Here is a 21,656-nt window from a genome sequence, read left to right as displayed (position 1 = left end):
CACATATATATGTCTATATAATGGAATAAGACGCGACGCCATTTTCGTGTTGACGCGGCAAATCAAATTTTGCAATTGACTGTGATGTACAATATACATATATATATATATAGATAGGAGAAATTTAAGGCCTCGTCGTGTCGCAAAATCAGGGTCAATTTTAAATGCTGATCATCACAATATCGACGCGCGGCGTCAGCTTTTGTATAAAGAATTTTTTATGAGAGAGTTTCTTTATTCTAAACTTCTTTAGAATATCAAAATTTATGCATTTTGTGTTATTCATTCATTTTTTTTTTATTTTTTTCTTTATTTTATTCCATTTAGTATTTTTTTTCATTTCTATTATCCCATATGATTCAATTTCATTTTCTTTTTTCAATTTGATGTAAACTAAATTGGTTAAAAATTCAATTGGTTGTATAACTTTAGTTGGTTGAGAATACAGTAGGTTGTAACTTTGGTTGGTTGAGAATCCAGTAGGTTGTAACTTTTGTTGGTTGTAAATTCAGTAGGTTGTAAATTTGGTTGGTTGTAATTTTGATTGTTTGGAATTTAATTATTTATAAATTCATTAGGTTGTAACTTTAGTTGGTTGTAAATTCAGTAGGTTGTAAATTTGAATATTTATAAATTCAGTAGGTTATAACTAAATTGGTTCTGAATTCAGTAGGTTGTAACTTTTGTGAGTTGTAAATTTGGTTGGTTGTAAATTCAGTAGGTTGTAACTTTAGTTGGTTGTAAATTTAGTAGGTTGTTACTTTAATTGGTTCTGTTTTCAGTAGGTTGTAAATTTGGTTGGCTGTGAATTCAGTAGGTAGTAACTTTGATTGGTTGTAAATTCAGTAGGTTGTAAATTTGGTTGGTTGTAACTTTAGTTGGTTGTAAATTTGATTATTTATAAATTCAGTAGGTTATAACTAAATTGGTTTTTTTATTCAGTAGGTTGTAACTTTTGTGGGTTGTAAATTCAGTAGGTTGTAAATTCAGTAGGTAGTAACTTTGATTGGTTGTAAATTCAGTAGGTTGTAAATTTGGTTGGTTGTAACTTTGATTGTTTGGAATTTAGTTATTTATAAATTCATTAGGTTGTAACTTTAGTTGGTTGTAAATTCAGTAGGTTGTAAATTTGATTATTTATAAATTCAGTAGGTTATAACTAAATTGGTTTTTTTATTCAGTAGGTTGCACCTTTTGTGGGTTGTAAATTCAGTAGGTTGTAAATTTAGTAGGTTGTAAATTCAGTAGGTTGTAAAATCAGTAGGTTGTAAAATCAGTAGGTTGTAACTTTAGTTGGTTGTAAATTCAGTAGGTTGTTACTTTAATTGGTTCTGTATTCAGTAGGTTGTTACTTTGATGGGTTGTGAATAAAGTAGGTTGTAACTTTGATTAATTGTAAATTCAGTAGGTTGTAAATTTGATTAGTTTTAAATTTATTATAGGTTGTAACTTTGGCTTGTTGTGAATTCTGCAGGTTGTAAAGTTTGGTTGTAAATTCAGTAGGTTGTAACGTTTTTTGGTTGCAAATTCAGTAGGTTGTTACCTTAATTAGTTGTAAATTTAGTTGGTAATAATTTTAATTTATTATAATATAAATTCAATAGGTTGCAAGTAGTTACATAAAATACAATTTAAGGTGCAATTTCCACTGTTTGTAAATTCAGTTAAATTCACCTTCAATTGTAAAATAAATTGGTGGCAAAATTTCAGTAGGTTTGTACCTTGTTTTTAGTTGAAAGAAAAATTCATTTGATTTTCAACTTTTTATATATATATTTAAAAAAAAAAATTATTTTAATGTTTTTTTTTTTCTCTTAATTGAAAAAGTATCCGGTTATAATGACGTTAATATATATTTGTGTGTATATGTGTGTGTATGTTGAAGGTCCACTCGGGTTGACTGTGCTCATTAGAGAAAGCAGAACGTATACGTAGCATTATGTTTATGTATAATCGATCTGCAATGAGTCATGCACCTACTATAAATAAAAGATAGGAGCATTTACCCGAAAGAAAATAGTTGTAATAATAATTGGCAAAAGATTGTTTTTGACTTTAGGAAAAAAGAAACATTTACATTTACTGTTTACATATATGCTTGGTGACAAAAAAGAAATTTTCATTGTTTTTTTTCAGGCTTCAAAAGCCGTTTTTATTTCTAAAATCTGTTTATAAAAAAAATAGGAACCTTCTTTTGTTTCGGAATTTTATTATTTCTGTATACTTAAAAAATTTTCTTTGTTTTTGGAAATTAATTTTTTTCGAATAAAGAAAGAAAAGTATGGAAAAAATTTTTTGTTTACAATATTGTTTGGTTGTGGTGATTTTTTTTTCTTCTTTTTATATTCAACAATGTGTTTACAGAAAGTAAACCGTTTCGTAGTTTTTAGTGTTTTACTCGCGGTATGTCTAAATATTTAATATTCTGTGAAATTCAACATTGACCATTTTTTTTTCTGCTTCATTTTTCGTTTTATATTCTCTAGCAAATATTTTTCTCCTCGTACAGGTCTGACTCTTTTTTTTTTTCTCTCTCTCCATTAGAAATTATTGACAAACTATAAATATGCGAAATTTAGCATTTTTTTTGTATTACTCGTGTGTGTAGTTGTCTGTGACTTTTACCCGTTTTTATTATCGTTTCAACTCTACAGGAAACCGGAATCGTTTCCGTTATAATAAAAAAAAAAAAAGAAAATTAGAATCTTTTTTTAAATATTAAAATTTTTAACTTTTACTTCTTTTTTTTGACTTATTTTGAGTTTTTTTTCTATATTTTATTTTAAAATTATTATTTTCTAAATAAATGAAGTAATTATTCTCATTTTTTAAATTCAATATATATATATATATCTGAGAAACGGGTATGTAAATATAATATAGAGATATAGATGCATTTTTATTTAGTATACTCGTTCGCAAAAAAAAAATCTCGTTAAATTGCATTAATATTAAAATTATTTTTTTAACTAAAAAAAATTTTTTTTGAAATTAAATTTTTTTTTAAATTTTTACATAGAGAGCACCTTATCAATTATCTGTGAAGTACTTTGATCGAGAAAAACATTGAGTTTATCAGGTTTTGAAATGTGAAAAAAATTGAGCGAGAGAGAGAGAGAGAGAAGTTGGATCATACTATGTATGACTATGTGAGGAATGGCGCAACGCGTAATTCGCAACGTGGCGTTTAACGTTCGGAGTTCGTCGTAGTTTCCGGATCTGTCCACAGCACAAATAACGCCAGTCAAAGCCTGCTCATCGAAAAATAATCTCTTCTCCTCACTCTCTTACTCTCTTTCTCTCTCTCTCTCTCTTTCTCATTTTTCCTGTGTCTCTCTCTTTCTCTCTCTTTCCCTCACTCTCTTTCTCTTTTTTCCCCCCTTCAATTCAACTTTTCTTCGTGGCAGGTCGTTTAACTCCAGAAATCAATTCCGGAATTAATTAGAAAAAAATCCTTTCCTGCTCTTTAAACAAAGGTAGCAAAAATAGTCGCGAGACCATCGTTTTTATTACAATTTTCTTTTTTCTTTCCTAAAAAAATTGTTTTTATAAAAATATTATTTTTGGGATCTAAATTTTTTTTTTACTATTTTATATATTATAATTAAATTGTTGGTATATAAATTTTGTTGAAAATGTTTTAAATAAAAATAATAACTTAGAAAATTTTTCAGAAATTTTATATTAAATTTAGTATTAAAATTTTTTAAATAAATTTATTATTATTATTATTATATCAATATTCAGCTATTATATACATTAACTGTTATAAACGTTCTAAAAACATTAGCCGAAGAATCTAGTTTGAAAATTTTACCGTCCTTGCGCTAGTATTTCTTATGGGTAATTTGGAAAAAAAAGATATATCTAATTATATGAATGATTATACAGTTTGCATCTAAAAATGTCGGATTTTCTTTTTATATATATAAATGGAACGTTACAATTTTGTTGTATATTAAATAAGAATCTATAAAAGTTGTGAAACTGGTTTTGTTTGGAAAGTTGTGTCATTTGAATATATATAAATCAATTGATTCAATTTTCATTTTTTTATAGTGCGGAAATATTTTCCTTTTTTTTTTTGTTTACTATTATTTATTTTATCTGTCATAAATATATATATATATATACACTGTTATAGAAAAATCTTTATTAAATTTTAATTATTTTGTGTATATGAAGCAAACATATATATGCAATACTAGTATTGAAATTTAATATACGGTTTTATTTAATTTAATATAATTTTTACTCTAAAATTTAATATAGAAAAAATATTAAAAATATAGATTTTTAGGAGCGCATGATTATTTCATAAAAATCATTAGCTATTAGAATTTTCATTTGTATGAATTTCATTTGATAGAATTTCTATTTAGACGAATTTTCATTTTTCGAATTAGTATTTGAATTACTTTCTTTGTAAACGAATTTTTATTTAACATAGTTTTTAGGTATACCGAATTTTAATTTAATATAATTTTTATTTTACCAAATTTTTTGTTATCCAACTCTTTATTTTAATAGAATTTACAATTTAAACCAATTTTAATTTATCAAAATTCTCATTCAGCAGAATTTTAGTAATTCGAATTGTATATAATGTCAGAATTTTTAAACTATCGAATCTCCATGTGTCAGAATTTTTATTTACACGAATTTTTATTTTATAGAATCCGCTATTATAAAACAGAGAATTTCCATTTGATAGAAATTACAAATGGCCGTACAAGCAATAAGCGTGAGAAAGATTTCGGCGCTAATTTTAAAATAAACCAATCACAATTTTCTTAATTATTTTCTGATTGATCTATTTTAAAAACTGCGCCAAAATCTTTCTGTTCGGCCATTTGTAATTTCTATCAAATGAAAATTCGCTGTTTTAGAAATTCTATCAAATATTAAATTCGTGTAAATAAAAAATTCTGACACATGAATGGAGATTTGATAAATTAAAAATTCTGACATTAAACAATTCGAATAACGAAAATTCTGTTAAATGAAAATTCTGATAAATTAAAATTGAGTAAAATTATAATATACTTTTAAATAAAAGGTGGATAAAAAAAAATTCGTTAAAATAAAAATTATGTCAAATAAAAATTCGGTACATAAAAATCATGTAAAATGAAATTTCGTTTACAAAGAAAGTAAGTCAAATAGTAAATTCAAAAAATGAAAATTCATCTAAAAAGAAATTCTGGCAAATAAAATTCTTACAAATGAAAGTTCTGCAGCTAATGATTTTTATGGGATATTCATGCGACCCGATTTTTAGTAAATTTAATATATATTTTCTGTTAAATTTAATATCTTTTCTGTTAAATTTAATACCTTTTCTATTAAATTTAATATTTTTAATATAAATACACAAAAAATTAAAAGGCATTAAAATAAGCTGCAACGCTTATTATTTTAATCCAATTTTGCTTATTTTAATCCATTTTGGTATTAAAATAAGCAAAATTGGATTAAAATAATAAGCGTTGCAGCTTCTTTTAATGCCTTTTAATTTTCTGTGTATTAATTTTCTTTATAATAATTAAAATTGGATATTAAATTTAAAAATATACCCTAAATTTCAATACTGGGATATTGAATATTGGCATCAAAAAAAAAAAAAAGTTATTAAATTTATAACAAATTTTTTTTATATAACGCAGTGTATGCAACAAAAAATTTTTTTATTGATATAGAAAAAAGTTCTCATATTTTTTTAATTAAAAAATACCTATTCATTGAAAAATTACATTTCTCAAAGCTAAATAAATATTTATTTGTTTTAAATATATATATATTATTTAAAACGCAAATAGGAAATACAGCTTTTTAAGACTAATAAAATAATATAAAAAATAATTTTATTGTATTTTAATTTAAATACATTTTATAAGCGTATAAGATAATATTTTTCCATATATAGTATTTTTGTACCCTTTTTTATTTTCATATAGTTTTAAATTTTCTTTTACGTGGCTTGTATTTTTTTGTAATTTTTTTTTTAAAGACGAAAGTGACTTTTAAGTTTATGCCCACAATGACATATGCGCGTGTAAGACTTTTTTTTAAAGGCTATATACATATATACCTGCATTGTGGTATCACGACGGTAGTAAAAATCGATACATCCGGTACAATGTTATTACATCATTGGCTTGTCCCGGGCATATTTCTCATTAAAAAGGTAATATTGTACATATATATATATATATATATATATATATATATATATATATATATATATATATATATATATATATGTTGAAGAGACAGAAAAAAAACTATTTTTTCAATGAAATGCAAATATCTTTCTCAACTGAAATATTATTCTATTTCTTCAATGAAATATATATAATAATGATCACATATATAGTTTTCTTTCCATATAAATATTTTTCTTTTTTTTATATATACATACGTGTATTTTACATTGTTTTAAAGTTGATTGCGAATTCTTTTGTTTTTTCTATTTATATATCCATATTATAAAGTAACAGTTGTTTATTCACTGTTCTTTTGTACAAAAATATAATTATTTTATATACATAACATTCAGTTATATTGTATACAATTTCCTTTTATTCAAAGAGTATATTATTATTAATAATAATAATAATAATAATAATAATTTAATAAGTAAAACCAAAGTAGGGTCAGTTGGGGTAAATAGAAACAATGGGTAAATCGAAACAGTAGTTATTTCAGTTAAATAAAAAATTTTAAAAATAAATACAGACTCAAACCTTGTTGGGGGTGATTTAAGGTTCAAGGTTTGAGGCAGTATTTATATAAAAAATTTTTTTTTATTTAACTGAAATAACTACTGTTTCGATTTATCTCTTGTTTCTATTTACCCCAACTGACCCTGATGATACCATTTTATAAATTAGAATATTTTTTGCGCTTCGAAGAAAGGTGCCTAAGAAGCAAACGAATTATATAGGTTATATGTTTACGACAGATTTACCTTTTGATTAGAAGTTCCTTTTTTATTTATGTAAAATCGAAATAAATTTTTATTGAATATTTAGTTCAATAAGTTTGATTATTATTAGTTTTAGATATTTTTATACTTAAAACTTTCAAAAACATAACCTAAAATTTTTTCTTTCCTCAAAGCGCGACACTGAAAAAAAAATTCTGGTTAGACTATATTTAACATTACTTTCTAGTTATGTTAACCAGAATTCTAGTTGAATTAACTAGAATTCTCGTTAAAATAACCAGAATTCTGGTTAACCTAACCAGAATCAAAATGTTAAATATACCCTAACCAGAATTCTGGTTATTCTAACTAGAATTCTGGTTATTCTAACTAGAATTTTTTTTCAGTGGACCCAATGTTAAAAATTACTACTAAAAATGTTAATATAAAAGTAAGGTACATATAATTAAAATCAATTTTTGGTATAAAATAGAATAATCCTCTTTTTCTACATAACCTAAAAATGTATTGGAAATTCGACTCTCTTTCTGCAAAAAAAGGTTTTTTGAGCTTTCGTGCACATGTGAATTGCATTCGCGGGTTTAGGTATAGTAGAGATGAACGTGAAGAATACGTGAGGTTTCTGCCCCCTTCTCTCTTTCTGTGTCTCGTTCTCTCATTCGATGCGTATACCAGGTGAGCGAACATGAGTGTGTGGGTCTGTTTGACCGTGTCTATGTGTAAGTAACGATTTTCATACTTGCACTGTATGTATATATATACATATATATACATATACCCACCCACGTTTGCAGCATCATGTGCAATTCCTCCCCCCAATGCCACCAAACTGGTGTAGAGTTTCACGTATATGCAAGTGCATAGAGAATATGTACAGTGTGTGCGCATTTCACAGACATTATGGAAATAATACAGATACAGGGAAAGAGAGAAAGAAAGAAAGAAAGAAAGAAAGAAAGAAAGAGTAGAAATGGAAAAGAAGAAGAAGAAGAGTAAGAAACGAGGCCAAACGATCGCACTTAGAAAAGTACAGGAGAGAATCCAACAAAGCATAAATAAATAAAGAAAACTGCTGCTTCTTCTTCTTCTTCTTCTATTTCTAATTCTTCTTTTACTTTTTTTGTTTTGTTTGAGAATTATAATTCTTTAGGTTCTACTTCCTGTTATTTTTCATTTTCTTCTTTTGTTTCTTCATTTTCTGCCTTTATTTCTACTTCTTATCCTAAAAAGATTTTTTATTTCGAAAATTAATTTCAAAGTGGCGAAAACTCTGTTTTTGTTTACTATTTAGTCACACACGAAAAAAAAAGTATAATTTTTACCCCAAAATCGGTATAAAAATTACCTGCAACAAATTTTATCCTAGTTGCGGGCGCCACCGTCTATGTGAATTAGCATTGGTGAAAATTACCCGCAACAAAATTTACCCAGCGTTTTTTATATGCATATAAAACTTAGTTTCTAATACTGAAAAAAAATTCTTGTTAGAATAACCAGAATTCTGGTTATTTCAACTAGAATTCGTTAGGTAGGGTATATTAGGGTTAGGGTTTAGGGTGGTTAGGGTATATTTAACATTGTGATTTTGGTTAGGTTAACCATAATTCTAGTTATTTTAACTAGAATTCTGGTTAACTTAACTAAAAAGTAATGTTAAATATTGCCTAACCAGAATTTTTGTTTTCAATGAACCAAATACTATACCAAAAATTAATATGATCAATACTATAATTTTCAGTATATTATTTGGTTAGAAACTAAGTTTCATACGCGCACTGTAAAAAGAAAGTACTAAAATAGTACCCGATTTTAGGTAACAAAATAGGTAACAATTAAATAACGCAACACTGTTTTCTTGAAAGGATCAAATTGAAACAAATTAATCCCAATATTTGGATCAAATTATGTTTTGATCCAAATATTGGGATCAATTCGTTGCAATTTGATCCTTTCAAGAAAACAGTGAATTTAGTACCTAAAATCGGTATTAAATTAATGCCTTTTGTTTTACGGTGCAACTAAATATTAAAAAAACAGACCCCTTCCCATTTTGTTTTAGGGATTTAGGTTGTATACTTCTTTTCTATTTTTTAATAGTTTTTATTGTTATCACAGAAAATTAAAAGACATTAAAATAAGCTGCAACGCTTATTATTTTAATCTAATTTTGCTTATTTTAATCCATTTTGGTATTAAAATAAGCAAAATTGGATTAAAATAATAATTGTTGCAGCTTATTTTAATACCTTATAATTTTCTGTGATAATTTAGCTTTTATTGTTTTGCTTCTTCTATGCTTCATTTTCTGCCTTGGTTTCTACTTCTGTATTTCCTTTTTCTGCATATTTATCTACTGCATCTTTAGCTACTATATTCTTATCTTTCTTCAGCTTCTCTATATCTGCTGCATTAGTCTTTATTTTCTATTCTATTTGAGGCTTTAATTTCAAATTTTTTTCGATAGTATCTATACAGTATTAGATTTTATTTAATTGTAATCTAAGGCTGCATGTAAAAAAAAGAAAGAAGATTATTTTAGACTTTACTTCTTTCTTCATCTACACGGAAAGAAATTTTCTGTAGAATTTACAGAAACTCCTGCGCCATCTACTGATGTTTCTCCAAATAGAGAAATTTGTAGAATCATTGGCATTAAAATCTGTTAATTCTACAAGTTTGAGCTACAGTTCTTAAAAACTGTTGAGTGACCAAATTATGTATACTATATGGGGATAATATATATTTGGTAGAGTATTTCTTATAGGTTATATTCTCCTCCGAATACATTAAATTCGCGGAACATTATTGTATAAATTAGTATAACTTCTATGTAAATAAATTCATCCTTCAATAATTTTCTAACAAAAAAATGAGGAGCAAGTTTTCAAAACTTATGATAAATCCACTTTTTCTTATGTCGAGAAATTGAAACAAACGACTTTTCTCACTTAATCACTACAGTTAATTTTAAAATAAAAAATTTCTAATAATTTATTTCTATAATAATGTTTATATACTTAAGACGTTTCCTTTTTAATTAAACTTTCTTGCCGACACTATGATAATAATAAAAACACTAAATTCGCCTTAACCTCTCGCACTCAATCGTACTCAGCCTTAGTCGAATCACTGCATTGTTTTCGCGCATGCGTTAAATCCTTACAGAAAATATCTGTAGAATTAACAGATTTAGGAACATGTAAAATATCCAAATCGATGTTAAAGAATTATCAGAAAATTTTTTTCCGTGTACCGTTTTAGGGTTTACTTCTTCTTTTTCTATTTTTTTCCTCTTTCTTCATCTAATGTTTTAAGTTTTACTTCTTTCTTCATCTATACTGTTTTAGGTTTTACTTTATCTTTTTCTTTTGCTACTTTGGCTTTTACTATGCCATTTTTGCTTTTTTCTTCTTTTTTATCTGATGCTATTTGACTTGTATACTTCTTTTTCTTCTTTTTTTTTCTCGTTGTGTGTGTGTGTGTGTTGAAAAACTCCTTGGACCTTTACGAAACAAGTGCGTTTTAAAAGTATATAGTCTGCTGCACAGACGAACAATCTTACCAACTGATAAAATCTCACTCTTTCCGGGGCCCATTTTGTGGGGCATGATCTTTTCAGTATTTTCATGCAAATCTCGATTTGTTTGAGAATGGAGCTTGGAGGAATATTCTTTTTCTTTTTTTTTTCTTTTTACTAATTCTATACAAATTTCTTTTTTATATCTTTATTTTTATTAAAATATTATTATTATTATTTCAATTATTATAATTTTATTATTATTATTTTTCTTATTTCTATTATTATTATTATTAATAATCGAAAAAATCTTTCGATTATATATAAAATATGTTTTACCATCATGTGTATAAATCGTATAGCTTTTGGTTATTTTGTCACAAATGAATTTCAACATCGTAAATTTTTTTTTTTTTTTTTTTTTGCAGTTTTATTATACGCGGGTATGTGATCTATATATCAACTCTTTGCTTTTTGAAGGTCGTATACTTACATTGAAAAAAAAAAGAAATGTGATAAATGAGAAAGTTTTGTATTTTATATCGTGATCTAATTCCACTTATAGTGCTCTCTCTCTCTCGCTTATTTAACCTAAAAGCTCTTTCGATTGCTCCACATTTTATTTTAATAAAAATACTGGCAAAATGATTTATTCCAAAAATCCGATTATAAAGATACAGTCTTCTTTATTAATTATATATATATATTATTAATTAAAAAGAATTACCGTAAAATGGGGTAAAGTCGGCGTTTAGGGGTAAAGTCGGCCGGCGCTTTAAATCATTTTAAAGTTTAACTATTACTTTTTTCCATGAGAAATCCGAGTTTTATTAAAAATGTAGTTAGAATTAATGTAAATTAATAAATGAAATACAATATTTAAGTGTTTAAAGCGCCGGCCGACTTTACCCGCAAACGCCGACTTTACCCCATTTTACGGTATATTTGTTTCAAATAAAACATTTTTCTGGTTATATTTATTATTATTATTATTATTAATTTAATAATTTTGAAAAGCCATATAATTTAATTTAGTAGGTAAATGATGTTAACCAGTATTTGGCCTAATGGCTTTAGGCTTTAGGCTTTATTTGGCCATTAGGCCAAATACTGGTTAACATCATTTACCTACTAATTTTATTATTATTATTATTTTAAAAATTAATTTTTATTGATACTTGTAATATATTTAATAAAAAATTCTATTTTGTTTTTTTTAGATTAATAATTGTGACGAGAGGATCGATGTCGAATTCAGAAATTGGACAAATATTAAGGTATTTATTATATTATTTCACATGTGCATTTGAGTTGAAATTTTTAGTAAACTTTTGAAATTTTGAACGAACCAAACTTTTTTTTTTCTTCATCTTACGTATAATTTTTAAATTCTAAAGAATTTTATATATATATATATATTCTCATTTTACACACACATATATATACGTGAAGAATACCTTAAAGAGGAACGCTGACTTGAATAAGTCGAAACAAAGCAATCTCTTGAAAGATAAAAAGAGAACGTTTCATATATTATATATATAAAAGTAGTTGTAAAACACAGTTAAAAGCGGGGTTTTAACTATTTTAACACTTCATAACCGCAATGCATTATGTTTTTTAAAAAATTATAACACATTTGTATGTAGTAAAAGCGAAAGAAAAATTCGTCTCTCTATTATTATTATTATTATTATTATTATTATTACTATTAATATATTGAAGTTAATTAAAAATTTATTTTTTTATTTTTTATTAAATAAACATTTTTCTACACGCGTCCTTTAAAATAAATTTTAAATTAAATAAATAAATTAAAAATTTTAAATATTGTTATTATATATGTGACGCGTCACGAAGAAAGGGACCTTAGAAGAAAAAAAAATTTATAGGTTATGTTACAGAAACGAAAAGAAACTTTTAACCAAGAAGACTAGTCTCTATAGTCTTCTTGCTTCTAATCAAGAAAAAACTGTCGTAAACATAACCTATAATTCGTTTGCTACTAATGTCCCTTTCTTCCCGACGCGTCACATTTTAATATTAATATTAATAATTATTATTTAATAAAAAGAAATAATAATTAATAATTAATTAATATTAATATATATATATACCTATATAATTTTCAAAAGCAATTTCATAATTTAAATTATAAAAAGCTTTTTATGGGGGTGCGTGCCCATTAGAATGAAAAATTGGTCCGCAAAAAAATCCTTTAATCTTCGCATATCATAAAAAAAGAGACAAAAAATTTGTGTAAAAAATTAAATTAGAATAAAAATTGTTTTACGGTTCCATTTTTTTTTTTTTTTTTTTTCTAAAGAGAGGAAATATTAAATTAAAAAAAAATTAAATCTCATACAATAAAACTATAATATATATATATATAATATATTTTTTTTGTATTTTGACCTATTTTTGAAAACTCAAATATAATTTTTTGTTAAACTTGCTGCAATCATTAGTCTCCTGACTCATAGAGTTAAATAACAAAAAGAACTAACGAGAATGAATATAGGTCTTGAAATGAGTCACACGGGAGAAAAAAGGATTTAATACTTTTTTCTTGAAAAAAAAAAAAAAAATGAAATGAAATGAAATGAAAAAGAAAGGACGAGGAAAAAAAATTGTAATGCGATTGAGTAAAAATAATTACTCCTCCTTCTCGCAGGTGTGTGATGATCTATATATATATATATATGAATGTGTACATGTATATCAGCCTTGGGCGAGGGCGATATGGGTGTGGTGTCTAGAAAATACTCTACACGCAGAAGCGTCATTAAAAAAAAAATTTTTTTTTTACATTCATATATAGTTTTTGAAAAAAAATACGTTTTTCTGATAACAATATTTAAAAGATTAATTTATTATATTGAAATTATATTGAACTTTATATAGGTTATGTTCCTTTTTTTGAATTAAAACTTTCGAATTAATTTCGTCTTAATTCAGAGCCGAATATAACCTAGAAAATTGATTCGAGTGTATTAATTCAGAACCGAATATAACCTAGAAAATTGATTCGAGTGTATTAATTCAGAACCAAACATAACCTACAAAATTGATTTGAGTGTTTCAATTCAGAACCGAATATAACCTAGAAAATTGATTCAAGTGTATTAATTCAGAACCAAACATAACCTACTAAATTGATTTGAGTGTTTCAATTCAGAACCGAATATAACCTAGAAAATTGATTCAAGTGTATTAATTCAGAACCAAACATAACCTACTAAATTGATTTGAGTGTTTCAATTCAGAACCGAATATAACCTAAAAAATTGATTCGGGTGTATTAATTCAGAACCAAACATAACCTACTAAATTGATTTGAGTGTTTTAATTCAATTAATATGTGTGAATCAATTTTGTAGGTTATGTTAGGTTCTGAATCAATACACTCGAATCAATTTTGTAGGTTATGTTCGTTTCTGAATCAATACAGTCGAATCAATTTTGTAGGTTATGTTAGGTTCTGAATCAATACACTCGAATCAATTTTGTAGGTTATGTTAGGTTCTGAATCAATACACTCGAATCAATTTTGTAGGTTATGTTAGGTTCTGAATCAATACAGTCGAATCAATTTAGTAGGTTATGTTAGGTTCTGAATCTATACACTCGAATCAATTTTGTAGGTTATGTTAGGTTCTGAATCAATACACTCGAATCAATTTTGTAGGTTATGTTAGGTTCTGAATCAATACACTCGAATCAATTTTGTAGGTTATGTTCAATTCTGAATTACACTTTGAATAAATTTTATAGGTTATGTTCTTTTCTGAATTAGACTCGAATCAATTTTATAGGTTATGTTCGATTCTGAATTAGTTGAATCCCTCTCTCTCTCTCTCTCTCTCTCTCTGTATATATATGCGAATAGTTGTCGATTTTTATTTTGAAATGCGGAGAATATATATTGAAAGCTTCTTTAATATTCTGTAATCTCGCGATTCAGTGCGAGATAAGGGAAAACATCCTTTCGTACGTGGGATGACCTTTCCCAGGAGAGGCCACTCCCGATCGATTGGACATCGTCTCGTTAAAGATTGCAGACTCTCTTTTCCTTTTTCTCTCGTCTTTCTTTTAGTTTTTCGTTTCGTTTCTTTTTTTTTTTTTTTTAAACTTTTCTGTTTTCTTATTTTTTTGAGAGATACTTTTCTTCTTTCTTTAAATATATATATGTATATACGTTTATACTAGGTATCTATACTTTTCTAATTTTTTTTTTTTTACTTTATCTTCTTTATTTTTTACGTTTTTTGTTTCCTGGTTTTTTTTTACTTTTGCTTTAAGAATGAAACATTTTAAGAAAATTCTATATTATTTTTATTGAATATAAAAGAAACTTTTCTTTGTTTTAAAGAAATAATTTTTCTAATTCAAAAAAAAGTAATAACTAAATAATAATAATAATAATAATAATAATAATAATAATTTCGAAAAGTATTCATTTAAAAAAAAAATTTAACTTGCCATAAGTAAATAGTAAATTGAAACAAAAATTTATTTGGATCAAATAAATTTTTGTTTTAGTGCAGCAAACATAACCTATATGTGACGCTCCACGAGAAAAGGGACCTTACGTACTTTTGACTTAAGGTTCGCTTTTACAGTGACTTGACACAGAGAATGAACCTTAAGTAAAAAGTACGTAAGGTCCCTTTTCTCGTGGAGCGTTTCGTATAAATAGAAAAGAGAAACAATAGTTTAGAAAATTTTCTTTGTTTGGTATTTTTGAATAAAGAAAAATTATTTTGAAATTGAACGCTCTTTTTACGGTATTGCTTAAATTTTAATTTTAATTTTTTTTCCCTTTCTTTCTTTTATTTATCGGTATTACTTTATTTTTTTTTTTTAATTCGTCTTTTTAAAATTCTCTCTCTCTGTCGCCCTCCCATTATATTTTTTATGATTCTCTCTATCTCACACACACACACACACACACACACATTTGTTGTCCTTGTTTTTTCTCATATAATGCCATCTTTCTCCTTCCGTTCGTAGACCTCGTTGTTCCCCACCTTTCTTCTTTCATAATCGTTTGAGGTTCGAAGGTTGTCCGAGCGACCTTTCTTTCATGTGAGATAAGAAAAACGATTAGATTTTGACTCTCGAAACTCGCTTTATAAAATGTATACATATACATATATATTGTACTTGCACCGGGATAAGGTCATTGCCATTTCATTTGATAATATATATATATATATATAAGGTATTCTTTCTCGATTTTTATCAAACATAAAAAAAAAATTTCTTTTCAAACTTTTTATTATTTACTTTTATTTATGTATACTTAAATACTTAAATACTTAAATAGCGTATGATTATTCGGGACGCATGATTATGTTCTAAAAATCATGAGTTAGAATTTTCATTTCATAGAATTTCATTTGTCATAATTAGTTTTGAGCCGAATTTTTATTTGTCCGAATTTTCATTTAACATAATAGACATTTTAAAGAATTTTTATTGGCTAGAATTTCATTGCATAGAATTTTCATTTTATTCTTTTATAGATGAATTTTCATTTATTCGAATTATTATTTGATATAATTTCCCATATAACCGATTTTTCATACTTCATACATAATTTTTAACTTAACCTTAAAATCATTTAACAGAATTTCTAATTGATAGAATTTTCATTTGTCCGAAATTTTCAAATGACAGAAGTAACAATCAATTTTGGCGCGATTTTTAAAATCAACCAATCACAATTTTATGGATAATTTTTGATTGGTTGATTTTAAAAATCGCGCCAAAATTTATTGTTTGTTCGGCCATTTGCAATTTTGGAGAAATGAAAATTCTATCAATTAGAAATTCTGTTAAATGATTTTTCGGCTAATGTTAAAAATTCTGTAGTATTAAAAATCGTCTGTACGGGAAATTATTTCAAATAAAAATTCGAAAAAATCAAAAATTCTATGAAGTGAATTTTCGATTATTTAAAAATTCTATAATATAGAAAATCGTTTTAATGAAAATTCTGCAAAATACTAATTTGAATAAATAAAAATTCGGCTCAAAAATAATTATATGACAAATGAAGAGAAAGATTTTGTCGGAATTCATGAAAATTATAACCGCAATCAGAAATTATCAAGAAAATCGTGATTGGTTATAATTAAAAAAAAAAAAAAATGCGCCAAAATCTTTCTGCCGTTTATTATTTTTTCCATCATTTTTGTAATTTCGGCTAAATGAAAATTCGACGCCTTAAAAATTCGTAAAAATGGAAAAATTGGAAAAATTTGAAATTCGGTGAATTGAAATTTCTGTCGATTTCAAAAATTCCAAATCAGATAAAATTGGATTAAATAAGAATTCTGTTAAATTAAAATTCTTTTAAATACAAATTTTAAAAAAAAATCGAGAGAAAAATTCTTTTATAAATAAATATTCATTTTTAAAAAAAAGTCATGTAAATTAAAAAAATAAAAATTCTTCATAGATTTCGAGGGTAATTGAGAAATATATATATTTTTTTTTTTTGAAAGGAAATGTGTAGAATTTTTTTTCCTTTTTTCTTGCATTTTGACAGGAAATTTTTTTTTTGTTTTATTTTCTAAAAAAGGATAGTTTTACAAATTTTAGGTTGGTCCTTTTTTTTTTTTTTTTTTATTTTTGAAATTGGATATTTTCCCCAACCATCAGGAGAGAAATGCGAAAGGCCTTCATAGTCCCACCTCCGCACACTCTTTAGAAGCTTCCGGCTTTCCGCTTCGAGGGCAAATCAATAACGGAAAGCCTCTTATTTCTCCTCTCTCTCTATCTTTCTCTCTCACACTCTGAATTGCTGTGTACGACGTACGTTTCCAATGAGAAATTTTTTCTCATCGAATATAAAATGGACTAAAGACACATCCCTCGCAAAATTTCATGGAAAATTGATTTTTTTCTCCCTTTTTTTTTTTATTATTTCGGTTTATTCCACAAAAAATTATAAGATAATAATAATAATAATAATAATAATAATAATAATAATAATATAATAATAATAGTAATATAATAATAATAATAATAATAATAATAAATATAATTCAAATTTCGAATTTCAACCAATTTTGAAAAATCGCGCCGAAATTCCTTTTTTTTTTATAGGTTATGTTTGTTGAAATTTCGAATTTCAACCAATTTTGAAAAATCGCGCCGAAATTTCTTTTTTTTTTATAGGTTATGTTTGTTCTGACACTTGCGCAATTTCGATAATCGCCAAACATAACCTATAGAAAAAAAAAATTAAATTTCCGCGCGATTTTTCAAAATTCGATAACAATTTTTTTGAGAAAAAATCAAAGAAAATTGTTATTAATTGAAATTTAAAAGTTTAAAATTATCTATTTATCGTAATTTTAATACTTATTTTGAATATTAAATAAAAATATATTTGCATTTTAAAATCTAAATTTATTTAATAATATTTATTAAAAAAAAATAAATAAATAAATATTATTATTATTTAGGTTTTATGAGACAAATATTTATTGTATATAATATTTCTTGATTGGTGATTAATATTATAGATTTATCTAATTATTTTGTTTATTTAATGTTGTTTTTTTTTTTTTTTTGTAATTGTTGTTAAATGCAAAAATAGTGCAAAAAAAGAAATTTTTTTAAGTTTATATATATATACATTAAATGCAGCATCATGCGCGTCTTATGCAAAAACTTGCCAACGTGATGTAACACTTATAATCAGTAATAATATATAACATCTATATTTGCTATATATATATAATGATCATTAAATTTCATATTAATGTACTGTATTCAATTATTAAAACGTGAGCAGGACAAACAAATTTCGATATGCATAAATTGTTATTTAAAAATTTTTTTATAGCGAATTATTATTATTATTATTATTATTATTTATTATTATTTTTATTATTATCTTCGTTTATTATTATTATTAATATTATTATTTATTATTTTTATTATTATTTTTATTATTATTTTCGTTTATTATTATTATTATTATTATTGTTATTATTATTATTATTTATAAATACATTTGTATAAATTTTTATTTGAAAACAATTTTTTTTTTTTTTTAAATAAAATAAAAAAAATTATTTTTTAGACCACGAAGTAAGTCACTTCATATATATATATATATATATAGTCAATGGTACCAACATAATTCGTAAAAGTGAGGTTATGTTTACAAAATTTTGTTCACCTATCATGTTGGTATCATTGATTATAAGCAAAAGTGACTAACTTCAAGAAAGTTACATCTCTGATTAAAACTTAACAAAATAAAAAACAATTTTTGCCAGTTATAAAAAGTATTTTTTTTAAATAAACAATTGTTTTTACTAAAAACAATTTTATTTTTGTTAGCTTTGTATTAATATTGACAAGTTTCATTACAAATTAGTGCCGGACGGTAAATTAAAAGTTTTATATATATGTATATATATATGAAAAGTAATTAAAGAAGTGAGTTAATTTTTTTTCGATTGCGAGCTTCGTTATCGTGGGAAAAGGAAACAACGATAGAGAAAAAGGCGTCATCTTGGCTGTCTTCTCAATTCACTCGCCGGAAGCTCAAACTGCGAGAACGTTGCACATATATATATATGTATATACATAAAGAGAGACTTGTTTAATTCTACTCACGTCGAGCATCGCTCGCTTTGACTTTGACGTTTCTTCGGCTGCAGTAAATGCAAAACTTTTGTTCTTTGTATATAGAAATACAAAAAACAAAAAACAAAAAAAAAAAATAGAAAAGAAAAGAAATTTTAACTCGGAAAATCGAAAGTGGAATTTCCTATACTCCTCCCCTTAATCTCTACTTTTCATCCACTCAAAGAAATTTTTTACGCAAACTAACATAACCTAGAAAAAGAACATTTTGGCGCTATTTTTTTTCAAAATTCGAACCAATCAAAAGTTATGAAAAAAATTGTGTTCGGTTATAATTTAAAAAATTCGCACTGAAACATAACCTAGAAACATAAATTTATAAACTTTTCAAAATTCAAACAATATCAGAAATTAAAAACAAAAAATTTGTGTTTGGCGAATTTTAAAATTTGCTCTTAAATTTTTGTTTTATAGGTTATGTTCGGTTATTTATAATTTCGGTCAAATAAAAAATGGGGCATTAAAAAAAAAATCTATTAAAATAAGGTACAAATAAAAATTCGTTTTAATTAGGAATTTTGAAATTAAAAATACTACTTTTCACCCACTCAAAGAAATTTTTTACGCAAACTAACATAACCTAGAAAAAGAAAATTTTGGCGCTATTTTTTTTCAAAATTCGAACCAATCGAAAATTTTGGCGCCATTTTTTTCAAAATTCGAACCAATCAAAAATTTTGGCGCTATTTTTCAAAATTCGAACCAATCAGAAATTATGAAAAAAATTGTGTTTGATTATAATTTTAAAATTCAAATAATAATTCATAACCTAGAAAAATAAATTTATGGCGCAACTTTTCAAAATTCAAACAATATCAGAAATTAAAAAAAAAAAAAATTTGTGTTTGGCAAATTTTAAAAATTTGCGCTTAAATTTTTGTTTTATAGGTTATGTTCGGTTATTTATAATTTCGGTCAAATAAAAAATGGGACATTTAAAAAAAAAAACTATTAAAATAAGGTGCAAATAAAAATTCGTTTTAATTATAGGAATTTTGAAATTAAAAATACAAAATAAAAATTCTATTCGAATATTACAATTTCAATAATAATAAAAATTCAAATATTAATAACTATTATTAAAAAAAATCGTGCTGATTAAAAATTCACTTTACTTTACAATTTTTTTTTTTTTTTTTTTTGCAAAATTTTTACTTTCTTTGCGCGTTATTTTTGGCAAAAATATTTATAAAAAAATTCAATCTTGTCAAATAAAAGACGCAGGAATTTAATTTTAATGAAAAATTATATTCTCTCTCTCTATATATATATAAAAATAATACTATATTAAAAAGAGTGTGTGTGTGTGTGGCAACACTGGAGAGAAGGAAGCAACGTTGCAAGCTTACAAGAATGACACACCTCCAGTTGTCGTAGGTAGGAAATTGCCTAGGAAATCCGTCCAGTGTGGCATGTTCACTAGAAAAGTTGAAACGAGAAAAATTTAATTTTCTTTATTAAATACAAATTTTTTTTTTCTTATTGTTTCTTAATTTTTTTTTTATGCAAAAAAATTTTCTCGAGGGAAAAGTAATTGAATTTTTTATTTATTCCTTTTTTTGGAGAGTTTTTTGAGATGGATTTTTATCTCGAATTTGAAAATTAATATTTAATTATTTTCAAATTATATATTTTTAATAATTTAATTTAATAATAATTTCAATATTATATTTTTTATTTATAATACAACAACAATAATAATAACAATAATAAAAATAATAAATAATAATAATAATAATAATAATAATAATAATACCTAATAATAACAATAATTATAATAATAATTATTATTTAGTCAACAAATTCGGTTGAATAAAAATTTCATAAAAAAAAGAATTTCTAAAAAAAATAATAATAATAATAATAGTAATAATAAAGATAATAATTTTAGGTTATGTCAAAATATAAATAAAATTTTCTGTAACTTATTGAATTAATCAAAGTAGACTATTTTTAAAAATTATTTTTCCACTTAAAATTAGTTAATTATTTACTAATAATTAGTCTTTTTTTTTTACTAATTTTTTTAAATTTTTTACTAATAATATTACATTTTTACTATTTTTTCCAGTAATTTTTCCGCACTTAAAATTAGTTACTTATTTACTAATAATTAATTTTTTTTTTTTACTAATAATTAGTTTAATTTTTTTTTATTATTAATTAGTTATTCACTAATAATTATTTATTTTTATTTATTTTCTACTAATTCAGATTATTATTACAGTAAAATTTATATTATTTTGTATAATGTTAAATTTTATAATAATTTATAGGTTCAAACTTTATGTAAAATATTTTTAAAAAATAATTTTTTTTTTTTAAATTCTTTCACTGTTTTTTCTTTTCATTTTTTTTTTTTTTTTTTTTTTTTTTTCATTTTACATGAGCTCGCAAGTCTTGAGATTTTTTCTCATACATATATAAAAAAAAGATGACGTTAATGAAATTGCTTTATAAACCTCAAAAATATAAATGAGAAATTAAAATGAAAAATTCTAGAATAGAATAATAATA

At 24.6% G+C, this 21,656-nt stretch overlaps 3 protein-coding genes across 4 annotated transcripts in view; 2 read left to right on the top strand and 1 right to left on the bottom strand.

The window, feature by feature from the left end:
- Positions 1-21,656, top strand: part of LOC127281139 (thymidylate synthase) — a 191,096-nt gene that overhangs the window by 94,860 nt on the left and 74,580 nt on the right. The window lies entirely within an intron of this gene.
- The window catches only part of LOC127281157 (uncharacterized), a 62,768-nt gene that overhangs the window by 19,096 nt on the left and 22,016 nt on the right, over positions 1-21,656 (top strand). For both annotated transcript variants that reach the window (XM_051304695.1, XM_051304696.1), the window contains one exon: positions 11,687-11,743. The gene's annotated coding sequence lies outside the window, so the exon portion shown is untranslated. The remainder of the gene's footprint in view (positions 1-11,686; positions 11,744-21,656) is intronic.
- LOC127281147 (vacuolar protein sorting-associated protein 37B) overlaps positions 1-21,656 on the bottom strand; it is a 53,082-nt gene that overhangs the window by 22,274 nt on the left and 9,152 nt on the right. The gene's annotated exons all lie outside the window — the stretch shown is intronic.

Source organism: Leptopilina boulardi, unplaced genomic scaffold (genome assembly GCF_019393585.1).
Source record: "Leptopilina boulardi isolate dan_hultmark-lab unplaced genomic scaffold, ZJU_Lbou_2.1 LbouV2_266, whole genome shotgun sequence".
Lineage (NCBI taxonomy): Eukaryota > Metazoa > Arthropoda > Insecta > Hymenoptera > Figitidae > Leptopilina > Leptopilina boulardi.
The sequence above is the reverse complement of the archived record's forward strand: the minus strand, read 5'-3'. Positions and strand labels throughout refer to the sequence as shown.